At 33.0% G+C, this 17,354-nt stretch overlaps 1 non-coding gene across 1 annotated transcript; it reads left to right on the top strand.

Annotated features, from left to right (window-relative positions):
* The first annotated feature begins 2,205 nt into the window (after positions 1-2,205).
* LOC139903586 (small nucleolar RNA R71) lies at positions 2,206-2,312 on the top strand. The gene has a single exon (XR_011778396.1). It is a non-coding gene; the product is annotated as a small nucleolar RNA R71 (small nucleolar RNA).
* The last annotated feature ends 15,042 nt before the right edge of the window (positions 2,313-17,354 follow it).

Raw genomic sequence — 17,354 nt, 5'->3', positions numbered from 1 at the left:
GAAATTGGATAAATTAAACCTGCATCTAGCAGTTTAATTATTTCTTTTTTAACAACATCTTGCATATTCGGATTTAGTCTTCGTTGGCGTTGCACATACGTTTTATGACCTTCTTCCATAAGGATTTTATGTGTGCAATACGAAGGACTTATTCCTTTAATATCATGAATCTTCCATGCAATGGCTGGTTTATGAGCGTTCAACACAGAAATGAGTTTTGATTTCTCATTTTCAGTAAGAGAAGACGATATTATTACAGGTAATTCAGATTCACCATGTAAATAAGCGTATTTCAAATGGTTTGGAAGTGGCTTTAACTCTAATTTCGGTGGTTCTTCTATCAATGATTTATATCGATATCTGTCTTCTTCTTTTAGCATTTGAATTTCTTCTGTTGTTGGTTCATATCCATTAGCTATAAGTGTAGCTAACATTTCAACTTCATCAATTGGTTCAGTTCCTTCTCCTAAAGAACATTCTCCTGTTCCTTGTAATTCTGGAAATTCTTCTAACAATTCTGCATGTGAATCTATAGTTTGAATATAATAACATGTATCATTTGCAGATTGCGGTTGTTGCATTGCTCTATCAACTGAAAAGGTAACACTCTCGTCCTCTATACTTAGGGTCAATTTCTTACCAAACACGTCTATCATTGCTTTAGCCGTGTTTAAGAATGGTCTTCCTAATATGAGAGGAACTTGAGAATCTTCTTCCATGTCCAGAACAACAAAATCTACTGGAAATACTAAAGTACCAACTTTAACTAGCATGTTCTCCATTATCCCTCTAGGATATTTTATTGATCGATCGGCTAGTTGTATGCTTATTCTTGTTGGTTTCAATTCTCCAAAGTCTAGTTTAGCGTATAGTGAATACGGCATTAAATTTATACTAGCACCTAAGTCTGCCAATGCTTCTATTGAACTAAGACTACCCAGAAAATATGGAATTGTGAAACTTCCTGGATCAGATAATTTTTCTGGTATCTTATTCAACAGCACTGCTGAACAATTAGCGTTCATAGTAACAGCCGAGAGTTCTTCCATTTTCTTTCTATTCGTGATCAGATCTTTCAAGAATTTAGCATATCTAGGCATTCCTGAAATCACATCAATGAATGGAAGATTTACATTTATCTGTTTAAACATATCCAAGAATTTGGATTGCTCGGCTTCAAGTTTATCTTTCTTCATTTTACTCGGGTAAGGAAGTGGTGGTTGGTATGGTTTAACATAAGGTTTAGCCTTAACTGTGTTATCCTCATTAACCTTTTCAACTACCGGTTCTTTTTCCTTATCTTGATCAGGTTGTGGTTCTTGTGGAGTAGGAATAGCTTCATCAGAAGTTACAGGTATTTCAGGTGGTTTAAGTGTTGTACCACTTCTTGTGGTAATGGCTTTAGCTGTTTCATTCCGGGGATTTGCATTTGTATCACTAGGTAAACTTTCCGGTTTTCTTTCACCTATTAACCTTGCTAGGTTACTTACTTCTTGTTCCAAGTTTTGAATAGAAGCTTGTTGATTTCTAAATGCTTGAGCATTTTGTTCATTAGTTTGTTTTTGAGATGTGAAAAACTGCGTTTGAGTTTCAACTAGCTTCGTCATCATATCTTCTAAATTCGGCTTTTTATCATCGGTTTGTGGTGGTTTGTTTTGAAAATTAGGTCTTTGCTGGTTGTAAGTATTGTTAGATACTTGTTGATTGCTAGGACCTTGTTGGTTGTTGTATGGAATATTTCGATTATAATTCTGGTTTTGATTGTAGATCGGTCTTGGCGGTTGATAATTATTCTGATAATTATTTCCAGGCCTTTGGTTTATGTATGAAATATTCTCTCTTTGTTCCATTGTTAATTCAATACTGAGAAAATCTTTGGTCAAATGTGGTCCTCCACACTGCTCACAACTAATTCGTATTGAGTGAATATCCTTAGTCATCTTTTCCATTCGTCTCTCGACAGCATCTATCTTTGCGGAAATGGAATCGAAGTCATGGCTAGAATTGGCTCTAGCTGCTTTAGATGATCTAACGATATCTTTTTCTTGGTGCCACTCATGTGAGTGGGAAGCAGTGTTATCAATAATTTTATAAGCGTCAGTTTCTGTTTTCTTCATAATGGAACCACCAGCTGCTATATCGATGTCTTTTCTTGTAGTGATGTCGCATCCTTGGTAGAATATTTGTACTATTTGACAGGTGTCTAAACCATGTTGCGGACATCCTCTTAATAACTTTCCAAATCTTGTCCATGCCTCATATAGAGTTTCATTTGGCTTCTGTGTGAATGTAACAATTTCTCCTTGAAGTCTTACGGCTTTAGATGCCGGAAAGAATTGTTTAAGAAAATTTTCAACTAAAACGTCCCATGTATCAATCGCCCCTTCAGGTAACGATTCTAACCAATCTTTGGCTTCTCCCTTTAAAGTCCAGGGAAATAACATGAGATATATCTGTTCATCCTCCACTTCTCTTATTTTAAATAGAGTGCAGATCCTATTAAAGGTACGAAGATGTTCATTTGGATCTTACTTCGGCGCACCACTAAATTGGCATTGATTAGTCACCATGTGTAGAATTTGTCCTTTGATTTCATAATCTGGCGCATTAATGTCTGGTTGAGTAATTGCGTGACCTTGGCCAGTGCGTTTAGCTCTCATTCGGTCTTCCATACTTAGAGGTTCCAGATTCTCCATGATTGAATTTGTTGAATCTGAATCACTATAGAATTCTGATTTAATGGTAGGTTCCTCAACAATCTCCGTTTGAATGATAGGTGGTTCCGGAGGAAAGATTAGTGGTTCAGGATCTATGAATCGTCCCTGAATATTCTCCGGATTCTCAATTGTGAGGTCGGGTTCAAAAAATGGATTATCGAAAATTTGAATTGGAGTACTTGGTCGACTGGATGACGATTCTAAAGAAAAATCAACGACGGTAATATTTGCTAAATGTCTTGATCTAGTTACAGGTGGTGAACGTACAAAAGGTGGTGAACGTCTTGCTCGGTGCATTCACTGAATATCCTATTAGTTTTTAAAAAGGAAAAAAAAATTATATAAGTTATCCAATTAATAGACTTTTCTGATTTTGCCCACGTTTCGAATAGCCAAAAGATGCAGTAGAGGGGCAGGATTCGTTTGGTCTCAATATAATTGAGGACTGTTTGGCTCCAATAACCCGGTCCACGTACAAATCCAACTATTATTACGAACCAGAAAATTTTGATGTCTATCAATTTAACCACTTAAAAATAAATTTTCGTAATTTTAAGAAATTTAGATAAGAAGTAGAAAAAAAAATCTATGTCCTAAAACTAGAATAGCGAGAAATAAGAAAGAAAAAGAGTGCGTCGAAAAAGAAAAAGAAAAGGGTTGAAAAATAAAAGGCGTCGGAAAATAAGAAATAAAAAGAAATGACTTATAGAACTTAAAAACACTCGACTAACCCAACCTTATTACTATCACTAACTTAAAATTATAATCGCAAATTGAGATTACTAATTGGAATGATAATTGATACATAGGTAAAAGGTGTCTAAAAATATTAAAGCTTACAAATAAAACTATATCCCAAATGGCAATAACTTAAAAAAAAGCACTAAAATTTAAAAAGGCATCGCAAAATTCTAATGCACCTAGATCTTAGTCTAAAGAAAAAGCACTTAAGGAATTTTACGACAAAGCCTAAAAATCTATAAATAAAAATAACTATGGCAAAAATTAAGTTTAAAACTAAAAACTAGCGAAAAACACAAATATTACGCTAAAACAATTAAAAAGGGACAAAATATAAAAATATACTAAAAGTTGTAAAAAGTACAATTTTTATAAAAATATTATTTATTTTATAAAATTATTAATTTTATAATTTAATTAAACTAAATAAAATTAAATAAAACAAAATAAACTAATTAAAACTAAATATTATAATAAAAATACCCTAATTAGGGTTTAGAATTAATAATAATAATAATTATCCCGTAATTAATGCTGTTAGGGTTCCTGTGTACCCGTGTCAGGGCTTCTCCGCGACTTGCGGTGCCCGAGGCTGGAAAACTCCGCGAGTCGCGGGGTTTTAAATTTCAGATCAGGTTGCTTCGTTTGACAGGTTCAACGTAATTTTATTTATATATATATTTTTATTTAATTAAAATATTTATATAATTTAAATAAAACTTATATTTTAAAAACTAGAATAGAAATAAAAATATGTTACAATTTTATAAATAAAAATCTTAAAACTAGATTTATATATAAATTTTTTTCGGTTTTTGATTTTATGTTTTAAATAAAAACAAAATATTTAAATAAAACTTATATTTTTATAAAATAAAAATAAAGAAACTTTATAAAACTTAAATATTTAACAAACTCTTAAAAATATTATATTTTTCTTTTTCTTTTTTTGGTTTCGAATATTTAAAACGTATTTTTACAAAAGCGTCTTTTTATAAAAGTAAACTAAAAATAATTGTTTTTTTTTTAATATTTAGCGTTGCGCTTTCGGCGTTTAAGTTCCCCGGCAGCGGCGCCAAAAATACTTGATGTCAAAGCTAAGGGGTATAAAATACTATTAAATTTTATAAGGAAATACTATTAAATACGATACAATTTTACACAAGATATTTATTTATTTAGAGAATGGATATACTTAAACCTTGCTACAACACTTATAGGCAGTGTACCTAATCGTACAGTAGTGTAGTTTTTAGTAAGTCCGGTTCGTTCCACAGGGAATATCTTTTAATCAAAGCTTAACGCTATATTAGTTTAATTTATAAAAATACAAATATATATATAAGTAATATTATTATTATAAAGGGGGGTTTTTACCGTTTAATGACCGGTTTGTCGATTTTAAAACTTTAGTCGCAGTTAAAACCAAATGTAAAATATTGAATAAATAAAAGACTTAATTTAAAGCGTAAAGTAAATAACGATAATGAAATTGCGAATAATAAAAGTGCGATAAAATAAACTTGCGATAATTAAAAAGTACGATAATTAAAAGTGCAATTAAATACAATAACAATAAATAAAAATGCGATAATTAGAAGTGCAATTAAATATAAAATAAAGGAAATTAAATATGAAATAAAAGAATTATGCTTATTTAAACTTCCGTAATCATGATGTTTGACGTGTTGATTTTAGTTTTATGCCCATGGGTTAATTGTCCTTTGTCCTGAATTATTTAATATGTCCGTCTGGTTTTTGTCCATAACAGTCCATCAGTCATAAATATAAAGTGCGAGTGTCCTCGTCAAATTATCCTTATACCCGAAGTCAAATATTCCAACTAATTGGGGACTTAAACTGTAACAAGATTTTAATACTTTGTTTAATAATTACACCAGGATGTCGACTGAGTGTAACCCAAGATTTTAATACTTTGTTAACAATTATGCCAAGTGTCCTTGTACATAATTTCACCCCTGTTTTAATAATTCTAGTGGCTATTAATCCATTCCCGTGTCCGGTTAAATGAACGATTATTCGTACATATAAATACCCTGCCCATCGTGTCCGATTGAGTGTATATGGTTATTTATAGGGACGTCCAATTGTAAATCTTTATATTAAAATTAACAAACTATCATTTAGTTAAACAAATATAAAGCCCATTAATAGCCCATAGTCTAATTTCCACAAGTGTCGTTCTTTTGTCCAAACCCCAATTGTGGTACAAAGCCCAATTACCCAATTTTAATATTTTTAGCCCAACATCATGATTACTTCAGATTAAATAAGCATAATAATAACTTAGCTACGAGACATTAATGTAAAAAGGTTGAACATAACTTACAATGATTAAAAATAGCGTAGCGTTACACGGACAGAATTTTGACTTACACCCTTACAACATTCGCTAACATACCCTTATTATAAGAATTAAAATTAAAATTAAAATTAAAATATATATATATATATATATATATATATATATATATACATTACGTATATATTGAGAGAGAGATAGATTATATGATATTAAAACTCGTCGAACTGCGTTGGCTTTTATAGGAATTTGAGTCCAGGTGAACTCCGCGAGTCGCGTAATTTTTTGCCTTCAAACTCCGCAACTCGCGGAGTTTGAAATTACAGCTCACCCAGCTTTGGCTCTTTGTTTGCCGACGGATTTTTAATATAAATATAATATATAAATAATTTTAAGAATTATTTAAATATTATATTATATTTATGTGCATAGTTGACTCGTAATTTTTAGTCCGTTGCGTCGAGCGTTGAGAGTTTACTCATGTCCCGGTTCCGGATTTTCGAACGTCCTTGCGTACAATTTAATATCTTGTACTTTGCGTTTTGAATCTTGTACTCTTGTAATTTCGAGACGTTTCTTATCAATAATTGGAACCACTTTGATTGTATTTTGTGCTTTTGAGCTTTTTGAACCTTTGCGTCTTCAATTCGTCGAATCTGTCTTTTGTCTTCACCTTTTATTATTTAATCGAATATCACTTTTAAATAGAATAATTGCAACTAAAAGCTTGTCTTTCTTGAGGAATAATGCTATGAAATATATGTTCGTTTTTAGCATTATCAAATATTATCTCTGAAGCTGTGTTCAATTCTTGATCCATGATTCTCTTACAGTAATGTGATGCATCATTTTATTTACAACGTGGAATAAAGAAACATCAATATAACAAACATTTTTTTTTGATGTTGCCTTTTCTCCATAAAATAAACAAAATAAATAAGTAAATACAACTATACATGATGATGATGCACTACTGTCTTTGACTTTAGTAGAAACTGCACAGAAAACCAATCTTCTGATGTTGAAATCTAGAAACCGATGACGTTGTAAAATATAAATCATTCTGTGTCTGTGATACAAGACTGCACTTCTCAACCCTTTTAAAGAAAGCACCTCCCTTTGGGTACCCGATATGTATGTTGTTGAATTGCGATCCAAGTAATAAAGGTAAATAGAAACAAGTATGCATCCTAAACAAAGTATGCTCACCTTGGGGACTCACAAAATTATTCTTTTGCTACCGAGTATAAATTTTAGTAGGGGGACCTCAACCGTCTGTTGAGTTTCTGAACAACCATTTCTCAGTACATATTCTGTGATAAGTAGGTGACTACCCTCAACCGCTGTAAATCTTTCCATAATTTCCTCATCATGATATTTACGCTTGGTTAATGTGATCATCTCTATCTAGAGTTAGGCCAATAAAGTCCACTAACACATTATCAATCATCCTGTATTACTTGTTTTTCACAACTTACATGTCAGTTCAGTATTGCAATTACTTCCCCACAACATAGAATAAGCAACTCATTTTCAGGTTTTTCAATTTTTATGGATTTTCCATTTTTCAATTTTTATTTGCTTTTATGGTTTTTCTGATTTTTATGGCTTTTTGGTTTTCTCTGTACAAAAGCATAAAACTATCTAAAAATATAAGCAAACATGCAGAAAAATCATCAAAAACTAATCTATCATGCAAATGGAAAGTAAACATGCAGATGATCTACAAACTATCATGCAAACCTACACAAATGATACAAGCAGTTGCAAGACCTTCACAACTCAGTCTCTTGGTTAGATTCCTCTGTGTCAGGAACCTCAGCTTCAGGAACCACGTCAGTAAGCAATTTAATACCTATTTTCTTTAACAGAAAATCAAAGCGTAGTTTATCAAAAGCTTTTATGAAGAGATCAGCCCTTTGGGCTGTAGTGTCTATCTGCACTACATCTATCAGCTTTTTCTCATAGCAATCTCTAATGAAATGGTACTTAATCCCTATATGTTTCGTTCTAGAATGATTACGGGATTTTTAGTGACAGCTATGGCAGCAGTATTATCAACATAAATAGGAGTGTTAGAAATTTGCAAACCGTAGTCACGTAGTTGCTGTTGAATCCAGATGACCTGAGATGTACAGCTGGCCACGACAATGTATTCTGCTTCACAAGTGGACTGAGACACAGCTGTCTGCTTCTTACACTGCCAGGTAACAAGTTTGCTTCCCAGAAACTGACAACCCCCTGATGTTGACTTAAAATCTTTCTTACAACCTCCATAGTCCGAATCACTATACGCTGTGAGATCAAAACCATCCTCACACGGATACCATAACCCTAGGCTCAGTGCATCTTTCAAATACCTCAGAATCTTCTTAACCACCAACATATGATGAATATTAGGATTTGCCTGATAACGAGCACACAGACAAACCGCAAACATGATATCTGGTCGAGAAGCTGTAAGATACATTAGAGAACCTATGATTGCCCTGTATAATGTTTGGTCCACTGAAGTACCCTCACAATCAGGAGATATCCCATGATTTACAGACAATGGAGTCTTAGCGGGTCTTTCCATTTCCATTTGAAACCTTTTCAGAATATCAGCTACATACTTGGTTTGATGCAAGAAGATGCCTTTATCTGTATGAACTACCTGTAGACCTAAGAAAAACTTTATCGTTCCCATTGAACTCCTCTTGAACTTCTGCTGCATGACTTTCTCAAACTCGTCAACCATTCCCTGATCTGTTGACCCGAAGATAATATCATCCACATAAACCTGCACTAACATAAGATGCTGTCCCTTCTTCTTGATGAAAAGCGTTTGATCAATGACACCTCTCCTAAAACCGTTTTCAATCATGTAGTTAGACAACGTTGCATACCATGCTCTAGGAGCTTGGTGAAGACCATAAAGTGCCTTTTCAAGTCAAAAAACCTTTTCAGGGAAATGCGGGTCTTCGAAACCAGGTGGTTGTTCAACAAACACTCTTTCATTGATCTCGTCGTACAAAAATGCACTTTTAACATCCATCTGAAAAACTTTAAAACCCATGAAGGATGCAAAAGCCAAGAAAATCCTAATTACTTCAAGTCATGCAACCGGAGCAAAAACCTCATCATAGTCAATTTCAGGGATCTGTTGATATCCCTTCACCACCAGTCTAGCTTTGTTTCTGATAACAATACCCTGTTCATCCTTCTTATTCTTCAAAACCCATCGAAGACCATAGGGCACACAACCATGCGGTGGATTGACTAGCTTCCAAACCTTTAAATGTTTGAATTGTAATAGCTCCTCTTGCATTGCACTAACCCACTCGTCAAACTTCAATGCCTCATAAGCATCCTTAGGTTCAATTTGACACACATAACATGAGTGAGCATGCACAAATATTCTTCCTGTCTTATTCAACGTTGAATAAAAAGCTATTACCACATTCGCACTCTCTATCTGAACATCTTCTGCTGCTGTTGAACTTACACTAGTCACGGGAACCTCTGATGTAGTCGGAACTTCAGATGTAGAGGCTTCATTAGACTTCCCTTGAGGAATACTAATGTGAGGAATGCCTCTTGAATCCACATAATAATCATCAAGTCATTTAGGTGGCAGAATCACACGATTGGATCTTCGTACACCTCCTGCTTCAGTTGGCGGTTCAGTCACTGTCACAGTTGGTGGTTGATTATACAGAGGATTAAGATGTTCCTCAGTCAGTTGCGTTCGACTAACTTCCTCGTCATCTTCAAGCTCACTATCTTCATCTGTATATACTACCCTGTCCTCATTTGAATCAAAATTACCTCTAACACTCTGCGAACTTGGTTGCACGCTAGAAACCGGATTCTGAACTGTAATGACCCGGAATTTTCCGACCAAATTATACTTATGAGATTAATATTTACATAAATTAAACCATACCAACATGATAAGCAACCCAAATTGTTGAGACTTGTGTTTTTGAAAAGAGTTTTACACAACGTTTGACCGTCCAATATGACCGATGATATCACGAACTATATAATATACGATAATTATACGTTTGTGTATATATATGTATTTATATATATTTAACATGATCTAAGGATGGTTTAACATCTCATTGTGTACTAATGACAATGAGTTATAAGTATATTTTGAAACTACTAACTTAAGTTTTCAAAACGATAACTATACGTAACATTCTTTGATATATATACTTATAATCTATAATGCTTATACATGTATCGTATATATAATGTATTTAATCACTTTTTAAGGACTTAAATACATAAAATAATATAAGTATATTCACAAAAGATAGCTATATTTGAACTCTCGTTCCGTTTCCTCAAGATTTCTATACGTATATCTAGGGTATATGTACCCGTATCATACCCAGCTTCTATATGTATTTACTATTGGTATATACACATCAAATCAACATCCTAATCAACATTATTACTGCCCTAGATATGAGGTAACTATAATTTGTCAAGTAGTATGAATTATTAGTAAGAAAACAAAATTAGGAATCCTTTTCTTTTTTTATAAACTAAAAACGTTTTTATAAATGAACACCATTTCTTCACTCCATTTTCTCATACCTACACCCTCATTTCTCTCTCAAAATACTCCTAACTTCATACTTGATCATCTCCAAGCATTTTCCCCATCATTTAGCTTCAATTACAAGCCTTAAACACCATAAGAAAACTCTTTCAAGAACATATCAAAATAACCACCCATTTGAAGAAGTTTACTTCCAACCTTTCGATCTAACTCCACAACTCTTTGATTCCAAGATTATTTATTATCTTTTACAGTAACTTTGTCCAAGTAACTTGAGGTAGTAACCTTGTTCATAATCTTATTCAATTCATATTCATATAACTATCTTATTTTGTGGTATAAAATTTTAACAACAAGAACATAGTTTGAACGATTTCAAACTTGTTCGCAAACTAAATAGATCCTTCTAACTTGACTTTTAAAACACTTCAAGACCTGTAATATATCATAATGATATGCTAACCTAACAAGATATAACTTGGTTTTACAAAGAACATCTTAAAAACTGAATCTACGTCGTCGGAGTGCAACCGGGGGCTGTTTTGGGTTGGATAATTAAAAACCATCTTAAACTTTGAATTGGAAGTTCATGTTCTGGAAAAATGATATTTCTTATGAATATGTTAACACATAAAAATTTCATGGTTTAACTCAAAGTGTAAGTATTTTTAGAAAAATGATCATTAAATGTTGTTTTTATGATAGAAAATGATCACTTTCATAAGTTTCACCAAAGTTTGACCTATAACCTATGATTTTGAATACAAACTAAGGTATTTTCAGTTTATATTCTTAAAATTTGACTCGATCCAAGGAAGTGGCAAGTTGAACCAACAAAAACGGAGTTGTAATGAAGAAACTACGACTAAAACAAGATTGGGTATCCGAAGCTAGTTTAACTACGAAAATATTTGGAGAAAAAGTAAATTAATCATATCTTTTCTAATTAATATGATATTTTATATATAATTACTTATGATTTGATTTTATATATTTCTGGACCACCCATAAACAACACGAGAAGATTAATCATAAGACCTCATGATTGTACGCAACACGTCATTTGACAACACGGTACTTTATGTACGCAACACGTCATTTGACAACATGGTACCATGGGTCGAGATTAATTCTGATCAATACGAATACGATGGGGTCTTTATTTATTTTATTTAAGTAACTAATTGTGGACCACTAACATCGGACTGCTAACTACGGACTAAGAAAATATTAAAAGTATTAAAAGTATATATATATATGTAACGATTACTTAAAAAGAAAATATGTTGATATATTATATATATGGTTAGGTTCGTGATATCTATCGGAGACCAAGTCGAATTAAATACCTTCAAGGCAAAAGTGAGTTTCATTTGCTCCCTTTTTAATTGCTTTTGCAATATATATTTTTGGGCTGAGAATACATGCGCTGCTTTTATAAATGTTTACAAAATAGACCCAAGTACTTAAAAATATATTCTACGTTGAGTTGTACCACTGGCATATTTCCCTGTAGCTTGGTAACTATTATTTACATGGGTATTGTAAACGCGAATCCTGTTGATAGATCTATCGGGCCTGACAACCCCAACCGGACTGGACGACCAGTATTCAACGGTTGCAAAGTACTTCGTTTTGGTGACTACACTTGGTACGGTGTAGTGAGATTTCATAATAAAGGGAATATGCGACGTTGATTAAATGTTAAGTATTGTTACCAAGTGCTCAACCACTTAGAATGCTTTACATACACTTGCGAGTGTATTATGTTTATGATTATGAAATCTTGTGGTCTATTAACATATTGAAATGATTGTTATGATAAACCTATGAACTCACCAACCTTTTGGTTGACACTTTAAAGCATGTTTATTCTCAGGTATGAATTAAGTCTTCCGCTGTACATTTGCTCAATATAAGGACATTACTTGGAGTCGATCATCGCAATGGGACCAAATGTTGATGACTTCTTCCAGGTGGATTAGGACGGGTCCTTTCAGTTGGTATCAGAGCGGTGGTCGTAGCGAACCAGGTCTTGCATTAGTGTGTCTAACTAGTAGTTGTTAGGATGCATTAATGAGTCTGGACTTCGACCGTGTCTACATGTCAAAAGTTTTGCTTATCATTTCTAGTCGGAAATCATCTGCTTATCATCCTTAGGAAATTACCTGCTTATCATTCATAAGTCTAGACACGTTTTACTGCATTTACTGCATTGATAGTGTATAGACGAATTCTTATCTTAGCATATATGTTATTGCGAACTTTGACTGATATCTTTTCAAAGATTCTTCGTAATTTACGGGATTTTGGTATTATATATACATATGTAAATTATGTATTGAAGAGTACCAAATCTAACTCCTATAATCTATTCCATACCAAAAATTCATTTTCCCCATTATACAAGATGGATTCCGCATCTAGTTCGAATTCTTCAGATTTCGACAGTTATGCCGATATGGATTTCCATTCGGGCTCCGAAAGCAGCGTCACCGGAATGGATCAACCAATTTCCCATCATCTATTCTGGATGAATTGGGGATGGGTTCGTAATATACTAAATCACTGGAGACAAGAAGAAGGTGATCCATTCCATCCACCAAATTGCCCTCTTGGCGATGAACCTGAAGCACTTACCGGCGAACCTATTCGAAACACCATTTTCTCTCTCATTTCAAGAGTATCTCGTCACGATTATATACTATCCCATATTACAAATCTTGTTCATTCGCTCGCTCCAACCGCCAATCATCCCGGTGTACTAGCAGAAGTTAACGAACTTCGTGCTCGCGTGACGGCTTTGGAGAACATGGTGCGAAGGTTGCAAACACCAGCAGCAGCACCAGTAGCATAATCAGCACCACCATCAATAACATCAACAATACCATCATCACCACTAACAAACAACATCCGCATCACACGTCTTGACATCATAATCTGTCCCACAAACATCAACATCATACGCACCATAGATACCAAGGAGTACCAACAATAATGAACGATGAAGTATTGATCCATAACTTCATTGATATTCTGCGAAGAATATGTGGTTTCAAAAAGTTGTAGAGATTTCTTATTCTAGCTCAAACCGAAAAGCAAATGAGATTAATATCATATTAACTCATTAAATTCATGATTTCATCTGAAGAAAATATATATGTATATATGTTTTCATAAAGATTGTAATTAAAAGTTCTTTTGTACAAAATATTAATGGTGAATTTTTTTTTTAACGGGTAGGTAATACCCGAGGAATAATTAGATTTCATCTTAATAAGTTACATTGTACATTCGTCGAAGCTGATTCAACAGTCATTTACTTTCCTAGTTACAACCACCGATATACGTATCCGTTCACCGCAGAATAACCATTTTCATTCAATTTCATATTTGGATTTTGACTTCCCAGAATCCAACAAGTGGCATATGAAGAAAACATATGACAAAATAAAATCTGTTAGAAACAAACAAATTAACTATGAAAAATTTTGTTAAGAATCCACGGTAACTGTTCCAGCTAACTGTTCCTAGCTAACTGATTACATTTTATTTATCACAGTTTATTTATCGCAATTTAATTATCGCACTTTTATTTATCGTCATTTAATTTCTGTAATTATTTTACGCACTTTAAATATCGGGACACGTATACAATGTTTTGACATATCATATCGACGCATCTATATATATTATTTGGAATTACCATAGACACTCTATATGCAGTAATGATCGAGTTCTCTATACAGGGTTGAGGTTGATTCTACAATAATATATATAGTTTGAGTTGTGATCGAGTCTGAGAGGTATACGGGTCACGACACGTATTAATTAATTCGTATATTATATATTAAACTATATATGTATTATTGGACTGTTACTGTGGACTATCGACTGTGGACTAATGACATTGGACAATTAAAATGAATTAAAATATTGATTATAACATATGAAACTAAACATTTCTTCTAGATTGCCACTTGATTTCATCTTAAACCTCATTGTATCTCGACGATTACAATCAGCGTTCAAATCTATCATGATTCTTAAAAACACCTCAATCGAGAGGATAAACCAACCGCACTTCATCTACGGAAGAAAAGATTGATGCATATAGTTATGCACCTGAAAAACCCTCAGAAACTGAGTAAACGTTTGACACGTATCTGTTCTAGTTCCTTTGACATTGTTATTACCGAAGATCGTTTTGCAATCCCTTTCCAAAGTAGCTAATTTTGTCACAGCTCCAGCAAGTCAACTCCGACTTTTCATCCGAAACAACTTTATTATAACCGCGATATATATGCGTACTCTTTATTGTTACTGGGGAACATTTTATATTCCACAATATTACCATCAGCGATTAATCATTCTAAAAACACAATTCTCCTGAAACTACCTCGGTTTGATAACCGATGACCCAGATCAGTTAACTTTGAAAATGCTGACGAAGCAGCATGTTGTAGATGATCTTAATGGCCAAAAGTTTGATGATAAAGAAATGAGTGTTAGGAACGCTCGATAGAAAATTTAGTACCGAAAAGCGGATTATGTGAAACTATGAAGAAAGCCGTGGGCAAATCACAAAGAATAAGTTTACCTTCAAAGAATCCAAATGATTATGTGCCTGCTGAAATCGTTAGCAAACATCTTATTTCTCATTCTAAACCTTCACAGACAAATCTTCTTCATCATCCATTGATATTAGAAATTCTAAGATATTCTCGTATGTTCTATTATAAATATCCTCCATATTTCTGGCGATATTTTCACAACTATTCTTATCAGAGATCATTTATCTCTCCGTAATATCTGCAACATAAAAGAAACTGTGTTAGTTTCTAAATTCTGAAACCTTCGAGTTTAAAATATGAATGTATTGAAGTAGTGTTGGGAACTGAAGCATGGATTAGTATAATATAATGACACTTGATCAACGTCATTATATTACAATAAGTCATGCTGAGTTTCTAATGAAGCATGAAGATTCACAGTACCGTCATCATGTGCCATTTATACAACTCTTACATTCTATCTAATCTCTAAACATATCAAGAGAATATTTTTCTGGATGACTCGGTCTTCTTCAGGGTATTCTGGTAATTTAACAAATCAAAATCGTTCTATTACCATTTTCTTCTTAGAGCATTATCTATGTTCATTCTGAATTTCATATCTACGAATTCTGGACCATTACTCGCTTGACTCGAAGTTGGGAAGAGAAAACGAAAGCATGAAGCTCCGAAAAATAATGAAGAATATAAACTTCGATAATAACCCCGAAATTACAAACTGTGTATATCGATGCAGATAGCAATATAGAGACACGGGAGAATTAGAAACACTATAAACACAAGAGTATAGTAGAAGTAAATAGATTCTTCTGGTGGTAGATGAAAAAGAAGAATGACAGATATAAAAGTTAGGAGTATATCAAGAATCAGGACTGGATGGAGCATATTGATGAATGCTTTAAAGTAAGAATCAAGGGAGAAAGAATAAAAGGTGTGAGTAGTGGAAAATAAGGAAACGAAGGGGTGAATTTATAGTGAAATATCCGACAGAGCAATCGAAACAGAGTATTGCATATAATCAAAGAAGATTCTGATTTCCTTAATCACCAAAGAACCAAATCTTATTACGTAAGATTCTCTTTAAATCCATTAAATCCCGAAAATCAATCATAACTACGTCATCGGTTAAGACGAATATATTTTACTCATCTCACTCATTTACGATAGTCTCATTTATATTCTTCGCATAATCGAATCGTTTTATCTACATTACTCAATGATGATAAAACTCCATTATCACCTTATATTTGTCATGAAAACCTTCTTATTGTTATCCATAACAACGTCTATCAAATTTCGGGGACGAAATTTCTTTAACGGGTAGGTACTGTAATGACCCGGAATTTTCCGACCAAATTATACTTATGAGTTTAATATTTACATAAATTAAACCATACCAACATGATAAGCAATCCAAATTGTTGAGACTTGTGTTTTTGAAAAGAGTTTTACACAACGTTTGACCGTCCAATATGACCGATGATATCACGAACTATATAATATACGATAATTATACGTTTATGTATATATATGTATTTATATATATTTAACATGATCTAAGGATGGTTTAACATCTCATTGTGTACTAATGACAATGAGTTATAAGTATATTTTGGAACTACTAACTTAAGTTTTCAAAACGATAACTATACGTAACATTCTTTGATATATATACTTATAATCTATAATGCTTGTACATGTATCGTATATATAATGTATTTAATCACTTTTTAAGGACTTAAATACATAAAACAATATAAGTATATTCACAAAAGATAGCTATAGTTGAATTCTCATTCCGTTTCCTCAAGATTTCTATACGTATATCTAGGGTATATGTACCCGTATCATACCCAGCTTCTATATGTATTTACTATTGGTATATACACATCAAATCAACATCCTAATCAACATTATTACTGCCCTAGATATGAGATAACTATAATTTGTCAAGTAGTATGAATTATTAGTAAGAAAACAAAATTAGGAATCCTTTTCTTTCTTTATAAACTAAAAACGTTTTTATAAATGAACAGCATTTCTTCACTCCATTTTTCTCATACCTACACCCTCATTTCTCTCTCAAAATACTCCTAACTTCATACTTGATCATCTCCAAGCATTTTCCCCATCATTTAGCTTCAATTACAAGCCTTAAACACCATAAGAAAACTCTTTCAAGAACATATCAAAATAACCACCCATTTGAAGAAGTTTACTTCCAACCTTTCGATCTAACTCCACAACTCTTTGATTCCAAGATTATTTCTTATCTTTTGCAGTAACTTTGTCCAAGTAACTTGAGGTAGTAACCTTGTTCATAATCTTATTCAATTCATATTCATATAGCTATCTTATTTTGTGGTATAAAATTTTAACAACAAGAACATAGTTTGAATGATTTCAAACTTGTTCGCAAACTAAATAGATCCTTCTAACTT

The sequence above is a fragment of the Rutidosis leptorrhynchoides genome, chromosome 3 (assembly GCF_046630445.1).
Source record: "Rutidosis leptorrhynchoides isolate AG116_Rl617_1_P2 chromosome 3, CSIRO_AGI_Rlap_v1, whole genome shotgun sequence".
Classification (NCBI taxonomy): Eukaryota; Viridiplantae; Streptophyta; class Magnoliopsida; order Asterales; family Asteraceae; genus Rutidosis; species Rutidosis leptorrhynchoides.
This window is presented reverse-complemented; position numbering and strand designations above follow the sequence as displayed.